The 8117-nt window shown below is 38.1% G+C and overlaps 1 long non-coding RNA gene across 1 annotated transcript; it reads left to right on the top strand.

Annotated features, from left to right (window-relative positions):
- The first annotated feature begins 4459 nt into the window (after positions 1-4459).
- Positions 4460-7192, top strand: LOC138013214 (uncharacterized). Its single transcript, XR_011125190.1, has 3 exons — positions 4460-4613; positions 5097-5186; positions 5947-7192. It is a non-coding gene; the product is annotated as an uncharacterized lncRNA (long non-coding RNA).
- Positions 7193-8117: the final 925 nt, after the last annotated feature.

Raw genomic sequence — 8117 nt, 5'->3', positions numbered from 1 at the left:
ACCTAAAACACAATATGTTGTGCGCATTAACTTTCAAAACTCCTGTACTGAGATCCTTCTGCGTTCCACCGTTTTGGTGGAGCGAAAGGAAACGCTTCTGGGAACTAAGTTTAATCCCAGTCTTCTTTGAAGTAATGTCAAATTCTTAAGAACATTTATGCGGCGAGTATGTCAACCATAGTTAATTGTCTACTGCAGTCCTGTAACTTGCTGACCTTCCGATGTTGTCTCGACTGCTGTAGGAGCTCTCGGAATTTTTGCGAGTATTCCCTAGTCATCACCAATGAATGCATCTCTTCACTATTCTGCTTATGGCTTAGAGGTCAAGATAGAAAGTGGGACAATCATTCTCTACAAAAAAAAAAGTTACTGTGGGCAGTTCAAATAGAGTGACATTCATATCTTATCTGTTAGGCTTACTTTCGTAAATATCCTCCGCTGTTTCCCAAAACACTTGGCCGCAACATGTCTCTGCCACGAGCAAAGCGACCAACACTTCTATAAAGAAAGTCATTGGTTTTATGTATCTGTAATTTATGATCTCTCCACTTCTAATGAATTAAGTTTCACGTGTAGCACATAGATGAGCATCAGTGTATGTGCTCTCTGGAAATTTTTTTAAATCATGAAATATTAGAAGTGTGCTCTTATCGTAAGGCATTCCATAGCTTTTCAAAATGTCAAGATAAGTAAAGGAATTTCCCCTGGATCATGGCTACTTCGGTGGATTTGGGTGAACCTCGGATCCGCTGAACATTTTTTTGTTTGTGATCCTGCTGTTTGGACATGATTAAACCAACCTTTTTTTCTTGCCTTTATCTGAACTTGAATCCGATCGCTTAATTTAAGGGATTTGTCGGCAGTTTTGTGTTACATTTAACGTTATTGGCAAACGCTTCCAACATGAAAGGGAGAAGTGATCCTTGTACTTATCTGAAAAACTTAAGCAATAAGGCCATTTACGAGTTCATGTGCACCTCCTTTTCAAAGCGAGTCTAAGTGCAAAGTTTTTGTGATGGTAGTTAGTTCAATTTACATATGAATGAAAACTAATTTTCAGAAGAAGAACTTCGCACTTAGACTCGCTTTGAAGAGAGGGCAGACATGAACTCGGAAATGACCTATTGTCTTTTAGAAAGAATTGTAGCGCTGTTTATTTAATATTTACTAGCCGCATTACATTCCGTTTTGAGATTGCAATTAAAAGTTTTTTTGAGATTTTGAGATTGCAATCCTAAACAGTATCCTTTATTAAAACTCTGTTTAAACTAGACCCGTTTGTTTCGGCGCTTAATGCTAATTTAGCAACAGAACGGGAACATCACTTGACGACGGCGGGCGCAGAAAAATGTACATATTAGGTCAGATTAAAATAGAGCTCAGACTATTCCGCGCGCCCTTTCGTCGTCAATTGAGGTTCCCGTTCTGTCTCTAAATCAACCTATAAGGTGAATTGCAACCAACCTCTAGGAACTCGGATAACAATGGTAAAATCTTTAATTGTCTGGTGATGTTTTGTTGAGGTCGCCGCGTCGTAGGTCTACAGCAACGATAGGTGACCTCATCATTGTCTACGGTATCGGCGTAGAGCCGGTCTAAAACGCGAGAAAACTTGAGCGAGCAAGTGACAATTGGTTTCTCTCATTGCTGTGATTTGCTGATGTGGCAAGAAATGTTTAAAGGCTCTAAAAAAGAGGCTGAATTGATATTCTTTACTTTACTCTTTTGTTCTCTTCTTTCTTTTTACCCTCAGGGTTGGTGTGTTCTTCTTCTTGGTGATGAACACGGTTTTTGGAAATTTGTCTGCAGTTGAATTATTCATCCAGAAAAGACCAACATTCAATGTCAGTACTTGGATATTCTTTTATTTTCTATTATCTAATAAGCTCAATCATGCGCTCGTTTTGATTGGTTCTCACCTATGATCTATTAGAGGACAAACGCATAGCTGACGTCATCATCAAAAATTTGTAGTTCTTTGTTTTAGAAAACAAATAGATTCCTCGTTGCTGGGCGTCTTTTAAGTAATATAGCACAGGAAACGTCAAATTGTGGTTGGATCAATTTGTTAATAAGTAGTGTATATTGTAGACGACATTTTTTTTCACCTTTGCTTCCCCCTCAGCAGAACAGCAGGCCTCAGTTGTTCGAAAGGTGGATAAAGTTATCCACCGCGGATAAATCACTATCCAGCGGATAACACTAGCAAAACCAATTATTAAGTTATCCAGTGGATAGCGTTATCCGCCCTTCAGGCAACTGGAGCCAGAAGTTCAACTTCTATGTGCTTTCTTCATTCTTGGCGCAAGAAAGCTCTGTTACCATTTTTAACCTTTCCTTGTCTTTCGATTGTAGACACCAATCAGCGAACGGATATTACAGAATCTCGGTGTATTTTTTGGCCAAAATCTTCTGTGACCTCATTCCCCTTCGTCTTGTACCTGCCTCTCTTTATGACAGGTAATTGTAATCGTTGTGCATGATGTGATTTCCGTAGTGTTCGCTTACCCTCCCGGACCCGGATGTTCAAAAATCCCAGATAAAAAATTAACTAAATTAAATGAAATTAAATTCTCAATTTTGTTGAACGCTGATATTCGGCAAAAATTTACATTAGAATAAGTCAATCTGGAAACAAAAATAAGCAAAAGAAACTTTTGCCAAAAAAGTTGAAAAAGTGAAACAAAAGTTTGCGCTAATCCTGGATTGGAGCGACTTCCATATGAGCTTGAAAAATAAGCGTAAAAGCAGAACGTAAACAAAAATGCAGAACATTTAATTGACTTATCGAACGAAAACAATTATTTTTCATTGGCTTAGCGAATGCGGATGCAAGCAACGTCGTCTCTGCATGGAACTTTCTGGAAAGTTTCGCTTTGACGTCAATTGAAACGCAGTAATATGATTGGGCAATCGAACTGTCTACAGCCCATATAAGGAGTTTCCTTGGCGGGAATGAGGAGAAGCTTTGTTTTAATCTTGCCAAACATTGGTCCGTGAAACAAATTGCGAACACTTTTTTCAAGGACATACGAAGGTCGCTCTAATCGGTTTTCGAACAACCGGGCATTTCCATTCTTTTGTTTTCTTACCCTGTTCATAAAAATTCACTTTTTCATGTTTTTCTTTTTTTAAGTCGGGAAAACCGGCCATGGTTTGATCCAAATCCGCGCATGGAAGGGGAATGGAATCAATGTCGATTTGACTTCACTATTTTTTTGCATCGCTGTTTTGAAAAAAACTATCCCAGTGCAAAGTAGATTATGACCTCAAACCGGTGTTGGATCCATTACATCATTCCTTGCTGCTCTCCCATACAGCGGGTTTAATCCCAGTTTTTATAGACTCTATAATTAAGCTGCTCAGAAGGAGAACGTTTGGCCAAAAAAATAGGATTGGAACAAATGCAGAGAATTAATGTAGCGGAATTTTTTGCAGTTGATTGGTTTTTGATGCTTCAACGAAATCCAAGGTCACGACCTCTGCAATTCCGGTGCGTTCCTCTTACTAACCGAGTTTGAGGTCTGTAATGTAAATGTACGGCCCAAGCGCGCAGCGGGGAAAAAAAGGTGGATCCGTAATTTTAAAGTACGGACCGAGAAAACGAGGTTAGTAAGATATTCATTAGTCTCTGAGGTCATCAGGGGTCTGGGAAATGAAACTAGTTGAAGTCAAGCGGAAGGTTCAACTGCCACAAAGATTGCGTCAAAATCCGGAAAACTAGAAGCTAAAAGCAAGATTTCAAATTTCGCTGGCCGTACAGCGGGCCCTACTGCAGAATACGGCCCGCTAAATTGACTGATCATAGGGCGCGCACTATCTGAGAGATGTAATAAAATGCTTTATGACATGCGAGACTTTACTTAATGCTGATTGGCTGAGACGAAGGGCATTTTTACTTAATCACGAGGGCAATTTTGGTAATTAAGAAGGCAAGATTACTTGATCCTGATTGGTTAACAATTGCTTAACCAGAGCAAGCGAGGTTACAAGAGAATTCTCTTCCAGATTAAGCTATTTTTTTGTCCACATACATTTTAAGCACTGTTTCTGTTGACAGGAACAATTTATTGAATTGATCTTTAACCGAATGGGATTGTGTTGATTATCATTTGTCGCCGCACTGAATGGGCTTCCCTCAAGAATTATGTTCTTTATATATGTGATAAACATGTAATCGCAATGTGCCGTCGTGCAATTAAGGATTTTACACTTCACTTGTATTTTAAAAGTTTTCCAAATTGCCCTCGTCGCTTCACATTCGGCCAATTTTGTGAAAACTTTGAAAATACTCCCGAAATTAATCCTTAATTGCCCTTGGGCCCATTCGATTACATATACTTTTCACATGAGCTGCGAAGCCACATCTGTTGAGATTAGGGAATTTTTTTTTTATTTTCATTTTTCTAGTATATTCTGAGCAAAAAAATACCCCAATTTTTCTCAATTTTCTTGCAGGTCTTGATCGTCAAGTTGCAAAGTTCTTTATTTTTACGTTCACCCTCATTTTGACGAATCTCTGTGCCTGCAGTGTGGGTTTCTTTGTTAGCGGATGCGTACGGACGTTCGCTATAGCAAGCCGCCTTGTTGGTCTACCATATGTGTTCATGATGGTAAGGGTTTTTTTTTTTTTTCAATTTATTGATTGACTCCGTTTTTGCTTTTAATGTTAGGAGATTTTCTTTATTGTGTTTTAATTCGGCACACTGTTAAATCAAGATTATTTTCATCATGCCTAAAGTTATTCACAACGAATTGTTTTCGTTGGCAAGGCCCATCCTCACTATTGCCTCGTTACGATTCTCGTTTCTTATATCAAGAATAAACGAAGCATTTTATTTTCATCCACACAAGCTGAGAAATACGTTTTTGATACGCATTCTACAATCAGCCTCACTAAAATTAAAAAAACCGGAGACTTGTAATAAAAACACATTCTCTCCACTTCTTCTCCCGGCTTTGCCTTTCGTCGTTAAAATTTCCTTGGTGCGCGGACAAACCCATCTATGCAGGCTTGCTTTTGCTATGCCTACTTTTTATTCTCGTAGTAAAATCAGTTTCGTAAAATAACGCTTTTATTTTGTGTTCTCTACCAGGTATTTGGTGGCGTCTTAATAAATCTAAACTCTGTTCTAAGTTGGCTGGCATTGATAAAATATATCAGCATATTCCGCTATGCCATGGAGGTAACTTTAGTATACTTCAATTATCAACAGAATATCACGCTTCTGATTGGTCAATGACGAATGCATAAGTAGGCTATAGAGTGCAACACGGACGTTGCTATAGAAATACGGTGATGGAGTATCTCCTGTTGTTTTAAAAGTTCTCAAATTGCACTCGACGTAATTTTGAGAACTTTCAAAGCATCACTCGTGCCCATAAATCACGAAATACACTCGCGTTCATACGGTTTTCTATACTTGAGGGCTCAGGCTTTTGCTGGAATAATCAGAGTTTCAACGTTGAGTGTGAATGCCGCGATCCCTGAATCTGCAATAATGAGTATTTAGTTATTATTAGTTGTTGTCTAGTTTTAAAAAACGCTAAGAAGGACAGTGGCGCTTTTAAGTTTCATACTATTAGTGTTTCACGGCGTTCCCATCTTTGTTTATGTTGTACAATATGGGCGATGTAGGCTATAACCTGATTGCATGGTACGTACGGATTTGAAAGAAACAGAGAGAAGGAAAGATTCATTGTTGTTTGTCCACGTTGTCGTCAAAACCTTAGAAATGGTCATTTTAAGTCGTTGTTTTGACGAGTACGGGAGAGGAATGTACAAAAATGCGTGCCGCACGTGCAGCACGTTCTTTTTTTTTTTTTACTTGTTTTAACCAATAATATTACTGCTTTTTAGCGTTGTCGTTGCCATAGCCGTCGTCGTTTCTTAAACTCCCTCTTCTCATATTTGGGTGCGTAATTATTTCCTCCATTGTCTTTTAGATACTAGAGATCAATGAACTTCACAACATGCACTTCGATTGTCCAGCGAACTCTACCTTTGGTATGCCCTTTTTATTCGTAATGTGGTGTCGATATGACTTAGCGGGGTTTAGTGGTTAAGGCACTGGCCATGAAATATGGAGGTCTAGGATTGCACCAGCTCCACATACATAAATGTTGCACAGCTTTAGTTTTTTCAGAGTCCATAGCCTGTGTAGCAAGCAGCAATGTCTCTTTCGGAGAAGAAGCCCTTACACCGCCCTCCAAAAGACAAAACCGTGCAAGGGAAATAGTCAAATAAATATTCGTCATGAGATTTACGTTTTTATGTGTTCATATGTTTATTTATAAATCAGAGTGGAGTAGTGTTGGCGCTAAGCGATAACCTCTCGTTTTCCACTAATATGGCCTTGGGTCGGGGATATATTTGTTTTTTTTTTTGTTTTGTTTTTTTTTGCTTGTCTGTGTTTTTGGCAGGGAACTCGTGTTTTTCCTTCTTATTATTATATTAAGAACATATAATATTAATATAATTTAATATAGTATTTTAATATTTACTGTTAGTAGTAGTAGTATTATTAGTATCATTGAATTTATCATGATTTTACTTCAGGATTGATTTGTTTCATTGTTTTGCTGTTTTGCAGCTTGAGTATGGCAATCAATACTTGTCCTCACAAAGAATTAACGTCGATCACTTGTGGTACAATCAACTGGCACTGGCCGCCATGACTGTTGTCCTAATGACACTTGCCTATATAGCTCTAAGATTAATCAAAAAAGAAAAATGAAGAAGCTTTTGTCAATCGTAATCCGCCGCAAACGGATTCTTACGGAATTTCTTTAAAAAACAAACAAAATGACGCAAAAACGTTTTGACCCTCCGACTCCCAGAGAGGGAAACGTTTGGTTCTCCTTTAAACTTCTTGGGCGCAAATTTGAACTTTCATTCTATTTTCAGAATGTAAATCCACCCCACAATTTCAATGAAATGTCAGTCAGACGGGTATTGAGAATGAAGATAATTATCACCTTAAGAGGTGTAATGTTGATATAACACCAAATTCTCATGACTAATCAACAAAGAAATCTATTGTACTAGTTAGGAGAATGAACGTTTTGATCTTGGGAATGAAAGGGTTAAGGTTAATGCGCCAGTGGGAAGGTTGAAAAACTAGTTGCTTGGCAACGTGCGAAAGAACAACTGAAAAATCAGATTGTCCATTTAGGACCTGCAATTTTAGATAAAACACCTTATAACCCACTCATTATTTTTCGGGCGATTTCATTGACTGATTTACGTCACGCAATAACCTTCATTTCCGTTGATATTTGCCCTGTGAAATGCTGTAGCGATCATTTCCGTTGAAAAGAAACAAAGCCGGTGGAAAAAAGCTAGCAGAAGAGTTTTCATTTTAGATGGAAGAAAAACCAACTAGTTTTCTGGAATCTAGTGATAGCGACATTAAAAGGCTGGTCGCAAATGCTTTTCCGGAAAGTACAAGAAAGTGAACAAAACATGCTGTCAACGCCTTTGAAGGTGAAGAACGATATGAGCAGAATTAAGAGATTTAATCCTACGCAAACTTAAACTAAGTCATTTTATAGAGAAGAGAATTTAATACACTATGTTTACTAACTATAACATAAACCAACCGTTCGAAGGAGAGAAAATTCTAGCCGCACTTGAAAACACTGTCATGCAGACTTTGCACATTCTGTCTTTCATGGTTGAAAGCAAAAAAGCGCTTTGTTTTCGAGTTTTCGACACGCAGTGACAATTAAAATGATTTGATTTTTTTTCTGAGACCGACACGCTTTCTTTCTAATCAAATTTTGAACAGTGAATCAAAAAAATATGAAGCATCGCCATTACATTCAACACTGGCTTTTTAAGAGCGGTTTTTTGCGGAATATGAAAATTAATGGGAGGCTTATAAAATCGGGGGCACCCAACGTCAATTTTCGGAAAATATCTGTTCGGAAGACGATTTGAGATCTAGAATTTTCGAAACATTTGTTGTAAAATTTCGTGCTTGCCTGCCTGTCCTAGGATTTCCGAACATCTAAAATATGGTATAATTGCCCATTTTTAATGGATTTTTACCGTAAAAAGGTCACCTAGAATTTTCGAGAGCCCTTTTTCTGGCTGAAATTTTCGAAAAGGTAGG

Source organism: Montipora foliosa, chromosome 8, assembly GCF_036669935.1.
Source record: "Montipora foliosa isolate CH-2021 chromosome 8, ASM3666993v2, whole genome shotgun sequence".
Classification (NCBI taxonomy): Eukaryota; Metazoa; Cnidaria; class Anthozoa; order Scleractinia; family Acroporidae; genus Montipora; species Montipora foliosa.
This window is presented reverse-complemented; position numbering and strand designations above follow the sequence as displayed.